Source organism: Odontesthes bonariensis, chromosome 20, assembly GCF_027942865.1.
Source record: "Odontesthes bonariensis isolate fOdoBon6 chromosome 20, fOdoBon6.hap1, whole genome shotgun sequence".
NCBI lineage: Eukaryota > Metazoa > Chordata > Actinopteri > Atheriniformes > Atherinopsidae > Odontesthes > Odontesthes bonariensis.
In genome coordinates this window covers 33,678,510-33,692,177 of record NC_134525.1, presented here as the reverse complement: position 1 = coordinate 33,692,177, position 13,668 = coordinate 33,678,510, and the positions used below count along the sequence as shown (strand labels likewise).

At 40.9% G+C, this 13,668-nt stretch overlaps 1 protein-coding gene across 1 annotated transcript in view; it reads right to left on the bottom strand.

Annotated features, from left to right (window-relative positions):
• Positions 1–12,691, bottom strand: part of svila (supervillin a) — a 100,831-nt gene extending 88,140 nt beyond the window's left edge. Inside the window, exon 1 of the mRNA XM_075452944.1 lies at positions 12,667–12,691. The gene's annotated coding sequence lies outside the window, so the exon portion shown is untranslated. The remainder of the gene's footprint in view (positions 1–12,666) is intronic.
• Positions 12,692–13,668: the final 977 nt, after the last annotated feature.

The window sequence follows — 13,668 nt, the reverse complement described above, 5'->3', positions numbered from 1 at the left end:
TATATTCTTACACTAAAAGTTTGGGTCCTTCAGCTGGAGTTTGCACCTATAGCAGAACAAACAGAGGAGCTGATGTTGGCAACTAAACAACGCGAAACATGGGAGCATTTCACTCAACCGAACAAAAAAGTCCAATGTATTTAACTCAGCCGAACAACAAAGTCCAATGTATTTAACTCAGCCGAACAACAAAGTCCAATATATTTAAAGGTGGGGTAGGGGATCTTTTTCTGGAACATTTTTTTACATATTGCTTGAAATACTCTTCACACCTAGCCTGGCTGACGCGTCCACAATCTCGATGAGATGGTGGTCTGGGAATTAGGTGTGCATTTTCTCGTATTTGAGGCGTGGTTTACGAATGCCTAGAGCCGTTTATTGGGCGCTACGAATGTCTATCAAATGACGTGAGGTTCTTCCCATGCTGCTTTGCGCGCGATTCATAGCCAATTGTATCACTTATACCAGATGACGACAGAAATTCGACGAGGAAGAAGAAAAAAATGGAAAATAAAAGTAAACTTGCGCTCTAAGCTACTTAAATTGACAACAAAGTAGGCCTATATGCTATATTCTACATGAATTTTTATGTTGTAGAGTTGTGAATTTATTTTAATAATGGAGAAATTGAGCAGCCTTGCTTTGTTGTCTACAGTAGTAGATCAACCCTCATCTTACTTTGAAGCTCCCAGCTCCCAGAAGTGACGTCAACGAAGCTTTAGCAGCAGAAAAGCTATCAGGCTTGTGTTGATGATAATAATAAACTCCTGGACTATGTACAAACTTCCAAATGCATCGTTTTGTGAGTACAGACCATATTTGTACAACTGTAGAAGTTTGGTGTCATGGCATGTGATTTTAGATTTTAGTGTGGTAATTTTGGAGATACTGCCAGGGTCCGTTAACCCTTGTACTAAGCTATTCGGGATAACTCAGTAACTCAGCTGATGTTCAGCCAATATCGGAAAAACTTCGGGTGGGCTACTTGGCTGGATGTCACGGTTCAAATGACCCTAGGGTGAATCTACTCCGAAACACTTTCTAAGGCTGCATTGAACGGTAACGTTGTGTCCGCTGTCATGTTGGATTAACGCTCTACAAGCTTCGGTGTAGCGCATGGACGTCGTCATCGTCTTGCTGCCCCCCCCCCCCCCGTTCTGTGATTGGTTCCCAAACTCTAGCAAAAATAAGGGCGGTGGTTTCCAGGCTGACTTTGCAGTGAGAATGAAATCGAGCGCAAAGCAGCATGGGAATTCCCAGGCTACTTCACACCCCCATTGCAACCAATTAATTAAAAGTTTTGACACAAATATGAAAAGTTTTAGTGGCCTCTAGAACGTACAATCTAGGAAAAACAGTATCCAATCATTGTGAACGGACCGTTCACAATGATTGGATTCTGATGCCGTCTATCAAACTGCAATCTGCAAGTCCAATGTATTTCACTCAACCTAACAACAAAGTCCAATGCATTTCACTCAACCAAACAACAAAGTCCAATGCATTTTACTCAACCCAACAACAAAGTCCAATGCATTTCACTCAACCTAACAACAAAGTCCAATGCATTTTACTCAACCCAACAACAAAGTCCAATGTATTTTACTCAACCCAACAACAAAGTCCAATGTATTTCACTCAACCCAACAACAAAGTCCAATGCATTTCACTCAACAGAACAACAAAGTCCAATGCATTTCACTCAACAGAACAACAAAGTCCAATGCATTTCACTCAACAGAACAACAAAGTCCAATGTATTTTACTCAGCCGAACAACAAAGTCCAATGTATTTCACTCAACCCAACAACAAAGTCCAATGTATTTCACTCAGCCTAACAACAAAGTCCAATGTATTTAACTCAACCAAACAACAAAGTCCAATGTATTTCACTCAGCCGAACAACAAAGTCCAATGTATTTCACTCAACCCAACAACAAAGTCCAATGTATTTTACTCAACCCAACAACAAAGTCCAATGTATTTTACTCAACCCAACAACAAAGTCCAATGTATTTTACTCAACCCAACAACAAAGTCCAATGTATTTTACTCAACCCAACAACAAAGTCCAATGTATTTTACTCAACCCAACAACAAAGTCCAATGTATTTCACTCAACCCAACAACAAAGTCCAATGTATTTTACTCAACCCAACAACAAAGTCCAATGTATTTTACTCAACCCAACAACAAAGTCCAATGTATTTTACTCAACCCAACAACAAAGTCCAATGCATTTCACTCAACCCAACAACAAAGTCCAATGTATTTCACTCAACCCAACAACAAAGTCCAATGCATTTCACTCAACAGAACAACGAAGTCCAATGTATTTCACTCAACCCAACAACAAAGTCCAATGTATTTCACTCAGCCGAACAACAAAGTCCAATGTATTTCACTCAACCCAACAACAAAGTCCAATGTATTTCACTCAACCCAACAACAAAGTCCAATGCATTTCACTCAACAGAACAACGAAGTCCAATGTATTTCACTCAACCCAACAACAAAGTCCAATGTATTTCACTCAACCCAACAACAAAGTCCAATGTATTTCACTCAACAGAACAACAAAGTCCAATGTATTTCACTCAACAGAACAACAAAGTCCAATGTATTTTACTCAACAGAACAACAAAGTCCAATGTATTTTACTCAACCCAACAACAAAGTCCAATGTATTTCACTCAACAGAACAACAAAGTCCAATGTATTTCACTCAACAGAACAACAAAGTCCAATGTATTTCACTCAACAGAACAACAAAGTCCAATGCATTTCACTCAACAGAACAACAAAGTCCAATGCATTTCACTCAACAGAACAACAAAGTCCAATGTATTTCACTCAACCCAACAACAAAGTCCAATGTATTTCACTCAACCCAACAATAAAGTCCAATGTATTTCACTCAACAGAACAACAAAGTCCAATGTATTTCACTCAACCCAACAATAAAGTCCAATGCATTTCACTCAACCCAACAACAAAGTCCAATGTATTTCACTCAACAGAACAACAAAGTCCAATGTATTTCACTCAACCCAACAATAAAGTCCAATGTATTTCACTCAACAGAACAACAAAGTCCAATGTATTTCACTCAACCCAACAACAAAGTCCAATGCATTTCACTCAGCCGAACAACAAAGTCCAATGCATTTCACTCAACCCAACAACAAAGTCCAATGCATTTTACTCAACCCAACAACAAAGTCCAATGCACATTACGTGGGATGAAGCTAGAAGAGAATAGAAAGCTTCATTGTAAATGCGCAGAAGTATTAAAGTGTGCTTACATTAAAAATGGAAGTATATAAAAAGGCTTGAAGCGCCGTTCCTTTTAAAAAAAAAAAAAAAAAACTTACAGAGACACGCAGCTGAACAGAGTATTGCACTTTGGTGGCATTATTGCACTTGAGGAGACAGAATATTGCACATGGTTGCAGATGGATTACCAGTCTTATGGCAGTTTAAGCGTGTTTGGAGTTCTGATGGCCCATGGAACGAAGCCGTATGTCATCCTGGCTTTCACTGACCTGTGTCGGCAGCTTACCACGGTTCTACCAGCCCCACGAGGACTCGTTGCCATTCAGGAGCAAAAAGAGCAGACGGAAAGACAACAAAAAATGACTGGTTTTGTTGTAGCTAAATGCTCGTGTGACAGCAAACGACAGGCACAAATAACTGCTGTGGTGACCGATGTCAGTTTAATGATGACGTCACAACTCATCGACTTTAATTGAATTGATTAGTCGACCTAAAAAAATTTTTTTTTTAAATTACTTAAAATGCCGATCCCTCGCATGTACAGCACACACACACACCTCAGCTCTACATCAACATGACAATGACACACTTCTTGTTCTCAGAGGGCACTGCAGGCAGCTCCACCTCATCTTGTGCAGCAGGCAGACTGAAGCCTGTCCCTGCCTCACAGGTGACAACAGGAAGCAGATCGGTCTCACTTCAGAAGCTGCTGGAAGGAAGTAAGAAGACCTGGTGGAAGCCCACTGCCTTCTTCAGATTACACAGCTGGAAACATAAGCCAGGCAGCTGGATGCTGGCAGGAATGAGCTTCATTACATCACATTTATCTCGTCTCACACACACATCTGATGAACTGTAAAATCACAGGTGTCAAAACACAGCCCAGCTGTCCCAATGATTAAACGGGGTGTGTAAACCCCAGGGGTGGCAGGTCTGGATCCGTCTATCAGATGAAGTCATCTGGCTTAGAATGTGAGCCGTGCACATGAACACAGACACACATCACATCACACACCTGTCAGTTCACACAGGAGTAGCCCGGCTGAACCAGCAGCTGAACCCTTTCAAGGTGTGCAACTGTTCAAGGTTAGATAACTAGCCTTTTTTAAGATATCTATTCAAGACAATGGTATGGTAAAGGTCCCAAAACAACTGGGGAAGCTTAGGAAAACTTAATAAACATTAGATTAGGATCACCAGAAATGTTACTTCTCACTTTGGCACAAGAGGTTAGCAGGAATGACTCACAAAAGCAACAGATATTTCATTAGAAAATGAAAGATTGTACTGTGCTGTTTTTAAAGGGGAACTGCAGTATTTTCAACATTAATCCTCTTTTCTGAGTCGTCTGCAATGTTTTAGAACCCCCCTCACCGCTTTTTTGATGTTTACTGCTGTCTCCGGTATTTGCCTAATTTTGATTAATCTCAACCTGCTTCAGAATGGCAAGTCATGCGCATGTCCAAAAAGGTCCGTAAAAGCACCATAAACGTCCGTTTTCAAAATAATCAACTCACCGGAGTGGTTACTGGTGTGCACTGGTAATCTGTATCAAATTTCCTTGCGAAAAGTTGCTTCTGTCGTGTTTTATTTGGCAGCTCGTTCATGCTCGCACTATTTTCTTAGCGGTGGCGGAGTAATATCAACGAACATCCAGTACAAAATGTCAAATAAAACACAACAGAAGCAACTTTTCGCCATGAAATTTGATATGGATTACCAGTGCACACCAGTAACCACTCCGGTGAGTTGATGATTTTGAAAACGGACGTTTATGGTGCTTTTATGGACCTTTTTGGACATGCACATGACTTGCCGTTCTGAAGCAGGTTGAGATGAATCAAAATTAGGCAAATACCGGAGACAGCAGTAAACATCAAAAAAGCGGTGAGGGGGGTTCTAAAACATTGCAGACGACTCAGAAAAGAGGCTTAATGTTGAAAATACCGCAGTTCCCCTTTAAGTCAGAGGAACATCTGAAAACTCAGATGCCTACAGAGCTTAAACCGAAAACAGTTTGGGCCAGGCTGGGAAATGGGAGTATTTTTAGCAGTTCGGCTTCAGATACTGCAAACAATCTTTAGCTAAAGAAGTAGCAGGACATCTAGAGTCATTTGGATTATTATCTACAAGTGCACAAAGGCAATAAGACCAGTTAAAAAAAAAAAAAAAAGCTGTACATGTATAACACCTACATTTTTTCTGACATCATTCAAAATGACTCCGTGACTCGAAATTCAGTCACTGAAAATTTGAATTAAACTCAAATAGGTCTCACCGTCTGGCTTTATGTCTGATGTGTAATGTTTGTTTCTTGGACTCAGCTGTTTCAGAGATGACATCAGTCCCACCAAACCACAGACAGTTTCTACCCCATTATTAGTAATGATGAGCCTGCTAAGGAAGGGCAAGACCTTACAGATTGCTGCAATGACGTAAGCGTTCTTCTTCTTTAAAGACCCCGAGAGAAGAAACACGCATATAAAACAAGCATGAACGCAAAACAAGGAAAAAAAAACCCACAGAGACACACCTAAAATTAACTATTTATTTCATTAGCTGTGGAGAAAACCTTTGAACCATTTGTAATCCTTTAATTCCAATACATCTTAGAAAACCCAGACACAGCTTTCCATAAGCACACCATCTATTTTGTTAAGTGACAATGGGAATTTAATTAAGTTTGATTTTCCCACTTAGATGTTAGGGTGACATTTTATATGAAAGTGATGAAAGTTACTCAAAGTCAGAGTGACAAGCCATGAAAAGTTGATGCGCAAAAATTGATAACAGTTGAACATGTCTAAAATGTAACAGATAAAGGCAAATAAACTGTCACTAATTATTGCTCCAGATGTTGGGCCAGCTACACATTCAGGGTGGATGTGATTTAAGCTCACATCTGCAGCCAGTCACTGGGTCATTACTGGATAAACATTCACAGATAGCCCATGTTTGCCCTTGGAATGACCCCTAGATGCATCCCAGCTGGTAAGCTCGGAGAAAGGCGTTTAATGCCGGCATCACCCTCAGGTGTGGAAAATCTTTCAAAGGAGAGAGAACATGCCAGAGAGGGACATAACAGAGTAGAGTCCCCAAGGAAAGATCTACAACTTTTCTGCTGAGTACAGGGTTCCACTGCAGAGGCATGGCAGAGCCCAAACCACTGCAGCAGCAGCAGGAATTCAGGAGAGGGCTGAAGAATGAAAGGTAAAGATTAGGGCTGGGCAACCATTACAATTTTCTTATGTCATCAATCACATGATTTCCCTGATTAATCACGATTAATCTCATTTGTACGCAGAATCCAAAAATGAATCCAAAAGTAGCGTATAACTTTTAGCATTTAGCTTTATTTTAAATGTGCTGCCATATGAATGAAAGTGCCATAACATTTGTTGTGCAAACACACTTTTAACATCAGCATCTTTCTGTAGTTTTTATGTAGAAGCCTCGCTCCACTGTCTGTTTCCTTGAATGACTTGCTGCTATCAGTTGTGTGTTTTGCCTTTAAGTGATATTTTAGACTGGAACTACTACGCTGAGAAGACAATTCAACTTGGCTGAGTTTACAGATGACTTTGGTTCTGTCGACTCCGCCGTCTGGAAGAACTTTAACATGAAAATGGCCGAGTAAAAGTTCCGTACCCTTCTCCATTTTATCGTGCGCCAATGCACGATAAAATATTTATCGGCGTTAAATAATCAACGAGTTAACGCGATAATAACGACTTAACTCGCCCAGCCCTAGTAAAGATGTTTCTAAGGACATGACAGGAGTCAGAGAAGGAGTATGTTGTTTGACATCTTCTATTTACCTTCCACGAGCCTGATAACAACTAAATTCTGTGGATCTCAATATGAAGTTGTTCATTTTGAACTTTGCTTTTTGCTTTTATTCTAGTCTGCTTCCTGAATCTGAATCTAAATATATCTGCTCAGGTTTACATTTAGACCGTACATTTAGAACTAAAATTCAACAACTGACAATAAGCTTTCCCTGTGATGGACTGGCAACCTGTCCTCTCATCCAATGACAGCTGGGAAAGGCTCCACCCCCTCCCCCCGCGACCCTGAGCTGGATTAAGCAGCTATAGAAAATGGATGGATGGACAATCAGCTTCAAACAGAAGGCAAGCCAACAGAGGAAGTGAGCTGAGCTGAGTATTTGGACTTGAACACCTTCAGTTACGTTATTCACATGAATGTTACTAAAATGCAACGAGCGATGTTACTCCAACACGTAGCACCAACATAAACACTGATGAACACGAACTGCTTTATTCACTGTTGGCAGTGGCCCTCTTTCAACAGGATTCAGTTAGACATCTGACGGACTTTGAACATTTCTATTGCAAACCTTTTCATTCAGAACAATATGTTGTCCTGCTCCCATTCTGACATTAGCTCAGGCAAGGTGGCAGGCCTCCCTGCCTCTGGAGGACCCCTTCAGGTCAGATATCAGACTCCAAACATCAACGACACTCCTGGACAAGCGCTTCAGAATTGTCATCAACTTCCTTTCATAACTGCCACATGTCTTTGAAAGTTTTTGGCAACCGCTCCGTTGACATCAAGAAATCCCAGACACCTCAGCATGACTTTCCCAAAATAAAATAGATAAGTCTCCAAAAGGAGTGAAGCAGGGAGGTGCACTTTAAGATCCATCACAGAGTTTAAATTTGGTCCTGGGCTTCGCTTCTGCCCATTGACCAGGAGAGACAGCAGTGACACAGACCATCTGATAAATGTTGTCATTAAAGTGGGTAATGTCTTCTTTAAATTGCGCTCTGTGATGGATTTCTTTTAGTCTAAATCCTGAAGGGCAGATTAAATTGGCAGATATGTAATTCCACGCGTTAAACCTAACATTTACCATTTCCATTTTTTGTCTGCTACTCAACTTCAGAATGGGTGCTGTGAGCAGAACATCTGAAGTCTCATGTTCCTCTTCTGGGCAGTTATTCATGGGAATAAAAGACAATCAAAAATACACCTAATAATATCAAGAATTCCCATACATTTTCATGTGCTTTGAGATGTCAATTGCTGTGATTTGGCGCTACATAATGAAGAGTGAATTAAACTGAATTTCTTGTAAATGACTAACTACAATACCGGTGATTGGAGTAAATACTTTCCAAACCCGTAAATGCAACTATGATTGAATGATTGAAATGGAAACATGTTGCTAATATGGCTGGACCATGACCTGACCCCAAAGGCACGTGATGGACCTGAAACATATGTCTGACTCCAATTTGTTTCCATCTTGGGGCGCCATGTACACCCTCACAAGAAGTGTCATCCAGGAGATGGGAATATTTAAGAGGATTGAGAGACACTGGTGGAAAGCTCATGCCTCTCCACAGAGTGATCAGAAGCTGGGAAGCTGCACCTACTGCCAAAGAGCTGGGAACTTAGGGAACTATGGGTTCTGCCGTCTTCTTTCTTCTACATCCCAATAGACATCGCCAATGGATCAGATACTCAGTACTCTCCCCCAGCAGTACTGGGCTGCAAGAAATGCTACATGTGTGTTCTAATTATGGATTGACTTTTGATGTTAAATACAACTGCAAGAAAAGTGTTGTGCTTATATGTAAAAGTAAGGGGGACAAGGATCTCACTTTTCCTTCTTTTTATTTGGCGGGGCAGGCTTTACCTGTAAGTAACAAAACAAAGTATCTGGGACATATAATTACCGATCAAAGGTGTGATGATGATGACATCTACAGGCAGCGCCGCATGTTATATGCACAAGCTAACATGCTGGTAAGGAAGTTTCACTGGTGCACTGATAGTGTTAAAATTAGCCTGTTCAAGGCATACTGCACCCCCCTGTATACTGCCCCCCTGTGGGCTAAGTATAAAAAGGGTAGCCTGCAGAAACTCCAAGTCGCATATAATGATGGGCTGCGCATTCTGCTTAAGAAGCCCAGGTGGAGCAGTGCAAGTGAACTGTTTTGTGGTGTAGGGGTCAACACATTCCATGCATTGTTGAGGATTTTAATGTATAGTTTTATCTGTAGATTGGATGGTTAATGTAATCAAATTATTATGCTGCTGTCAAATCCTGCGCTTAGTGCGGTGCAATACCAGTCATACATGTGGAAACACTGGTACAAGTGTCTTTTATAAGTGTGTTTCTGTTTGTCTTTATGTATTGTCTATGTACTGTGTTTTGATTTTTGAAAATGGACCCTGAGTCTGGAAATAAAGTTGATGATGACTCAATTACTTTGTGTCACTTTATGACCTCTTGTTAGAATGCCCGAGCGGCCATGGAGGCAATTAGGAGAATTTCATGAGTGCGGATCCAGACACGTTTATTTTCTTCAATAATTTCCATACACCAACACCTACATCAACCCCGACATTTACAGACTGACTACTTATATACATTCTGGCCCAGCTAATGAGCTGGACTATACCATTTAACCCGGGTAAAATCAGCGACACACACATATCTATATCTACAACAATATTTACATAACTAATCACTAGAAAATATATATAATCTTAATAACCATCAACACACCCAGAGTAAACCTAATAAACACACACATATATTTTACAACAGTTAAATACATATTTATACCACATGAAACTCCCCTTTACCTATTTCCCACTTGTCCTCCTGCGTCCCGGATCTAATAAAGTGCGCGTGCCCCTGGGAAACTCTTTTGCCCGAACACCGCGGGAGACGAGCAGAGGTAAGTTTATCAATCTAACTCCTATGTGTTGCGTTAGTCTTTATTTCCTTCTGCCGCTATCGGCTTATCAATCCACGTTCGTCTCATTCACCAGGTGAACTATGAGGTGCGTCAGCCCCGTGACGTGATTATTCCTGGAGCGAGTGACGGCGCGCGTCGTCACACCTCTGCTTCCAACAACTTTTTATCTGTTAAATCCAACACCAAAGCTCAGTGCTGCAGAAAAAAAATCTAATCTCTGGGCAGCAGGTGTCAGAGTTCAGCCGGACTTCATGCAAAATAGGCACTGTTTTAAAGTTGGTCTGCGCTTGCTGCTAGGGCTGTAGCGATACACTAATCTCACGATATGATACACGATATTCAGCCAACGATACGAATCGATACACTTACATCATTTTCTGGGGGAAAAAAGGGACAGTGTGATTTGACATGAATTGTCGCTGATTGGACTGGTGGTCCGACCTTTGAACCGGAAGGACGACACAGCCAGACAAACAGAAACAAACGAACATGTCACAAACGTGAGCGCTGGTCACTTTATACAACATTTTTCTCAACTAATTTATCACCATTTTGTAGAATGTGACCCCCTGGCATTGTATTGTATTAATGTTCTGCGTTTTCACTAATTGTAACGTCTGACTTTTCAATAAAGTTTGCTTTAAAAATAAATAAATACTTTTTTTTTTTTAAATCGATACTTTATCAGTAAACGACATATCGATATATATCGCAGTATCGATAAAATTGCTCAGCCCTACGTATGATTTTTGTAATGGAGTAAGAATTCAAAAAACAAATGAGGATTTTGGTGTTGGTCATTTGTTTCCACAAGTCACTCATCACAAATCACCAGTAATTAGATTTCAAACTGTGGTTTATGGGTTTACAATAAAGGAGGAGCTGTCATGGAGAGGTAAATATGCACCACTCGAGACCTCCAGGATAACCAAGACTGCTAATAGATTCTGGCTGGTACATGAAGCCTGGAGCAACTTCATGTTATAGCAGTTTTTGCCACAATCTTTCAGTCATATATGAAGAACCAAAAAACCCACTTCCTCAAATCTGATGTTGTATACAGCTTTATAGTATAATAACCTTCTGGATAACCCAACCTGGAAGTCTTCAACATGCAACCTCACCTACTACAATCTTATTTGACGATAAAAATCCATAAAATGGGATCATTAAGATGATTGTGGTCTATGGAGCCAAGTAAACACAAATTTTCATGTCATTTTAAACCTATTTAACATCTCTGTTTGCTGTAAAATTCAGGGACATTCAGGCTAAAATAAGGCCTTGAACACCAGTAGGAGGCATGTTCAGCCACGCTGCTTCTGTCAGGGACGCAGTCATCCACATATAGGTTCAACTATCTGACCTGTTGTCAATGAAGGATTCACACACATTGTGCTGTTTCTACACCTCCAACCTAATGTGCCCTTTGATAGTGCAGTTCCTGACGAGAGTTAACCACCCATCTTAAGCTGACAGAGAAAATAAAATAAGTGAAATAATAATGATAATCCAAGCATGTGACAGCATGAAAGCTGACAGAGATAATGTGCAACAACATCAGTGCAGCGCTTCGTCAGAGCCGCAAACCAGATCACACCTAACTGGACAGGGGCTCACATATATTTAGAGCAGAGAGTAAAAATAAACCCACTGCTCACCGATTTATCATTAAATAACACATATTGAAGCCTGAGTCCATGGCTGCCACAATCATGAGATCTTAACTGGCAAATGTCATAGCATTTCATTTCAACAGGCTCTCTTTTCTGTTTGTTTAATGCAACTACTCCAGTCCACTAATAGCTTCATAAAACACAAAAAGAAGAGCCATTTATTGGCCTTGATCATAGGAAAGTAAAAATTACATTTCTCTATGTTTTCTAAGCTTTGTAAACACAATTTGCACAGAGCAGATATGACATATTGAATAACTGAGATCTGAAAGATCCATACATCCCTTGTATCTTTATGTCACTGTCACCTTTTTGTTTTTCATCCTTTAACAACACTAAAATTGACTTTGAGGTGAGACTTATAGCCAAATTATAGAAGTCTGTGTGGAATTTGTTCAAGACGGAGCTAAAAGTTGTGATGAGTGCTGATGTCAGCAGGATTTGTGTAAATGGAAAAACATGCGCAAAACTATTTGATGTGTGCGTCGCCGTGTTAGGCAATGCTCTATTTCGGTCTGTGTGTCCTGACAGAGTGAGAGCAGGTGCAACACAATTAACAACTGTCACAGTCACACTTGGAGAAGCTCAGCAGCTCCCAAAAACCTAAATCTGTGACCTTTCATTTCTCTGACTTGTACACACACACACACACACACACACACACACACACACACACACACACACACACACACACACACACACACACACACACACACAAAAAAATCAATTCCAGGCATCACGTTTCATCATGAATTTGTCAGTGTGATGAGTAACAGTCCCAAAGATGGTTTCCACAGTCTGAAAAGTCTCAGTGTGGGGCCAAACTCTGCTTGATTTGGAGTTTTATCAAAACGCATGCTTTCAGAAGCACATTTCAGGTCAGTAAGCCACAACCGTTAAGACATCCAGTTTAAAACAAGAATGTTGATTTATCTTCAGAGCTGATCAATGAAATCATCCAATGACAGTTACATACCTTGATGATGTATCTTCTCAGAAAGTTATTGAGTCTTTAGTGAAGTTGAAATGTCTCTGATGGACTTGGTAGGAAGTCTGTCAAGGTTTTTCTGTCTACCGGTGGAAGGTCAGAGCTCTGGAGGCTCGTGAAACAGGACTGGAGGGACATAAAGACAGACTGACAGCCCCCCCCCCCACCCACTTTCTGCCTACCAACCTCCGTTGCAGGGGGGGGGGGCGGGGGGGGGGGGGGGGGGGGGGGGGGCATGTTTTGTAGCTAGATGTGCAGCAGGCATGAGCTCAAAGGGTGGGTGTCAGGGTGGGTGATAAATTTAGAGCGGTGCTTTCCCACTGTCAGCGCCAGGCCAGATCAATCCAATGAAAGGAGGAAGCAATTACATTCAAAAGCTACAAATGATAACCATATTCAGTTTGTTAAAAACGGACCTTTAAACTACGTCAGGTACTTCAGACATGGTCTTAAAAAAGTCCACAGTTAAGTGTCGGTAATAATCACTCTTTCAAACCTTTTTACAGGACAGCTGTAAAATGAACTGAGCTCTATTCATCCACCCTTCCCCTCTTAGAAAAAAAACAATCCTGATGAAACAAAGGATGCGGGGCACATGGTCCTGAGAGTTTCATGATACAACTAGTGGTAGAGAGTCATAGCATCCATACATGTTGTACAGACAACATTAAAGTGTTGAGCTCTAAACCTTGACATACATGGACATCTACAAAGCACGCAGGGTATAATCTAACACCAGTTGAGTTATAGGACAGGTGGAATTCTGTCATTTTCTGAAGCCAGTTTGTGCACATTTGTAGCCTTAAAGCCAAAGCTCAGATAACCCCGGTGCTCACGCGGACCTTATTCTACATCAAACTAAACTTTGCGATGTTGGTTGAGTTGCTCCTCCAGATACTTCCTAGAGACCCAACAAAAACGCTTAACTTTCACTACGAGAGTCCCATCAAAAGGCATTCAATCTCAGCAAAACAAGACCTCTGAAGAACT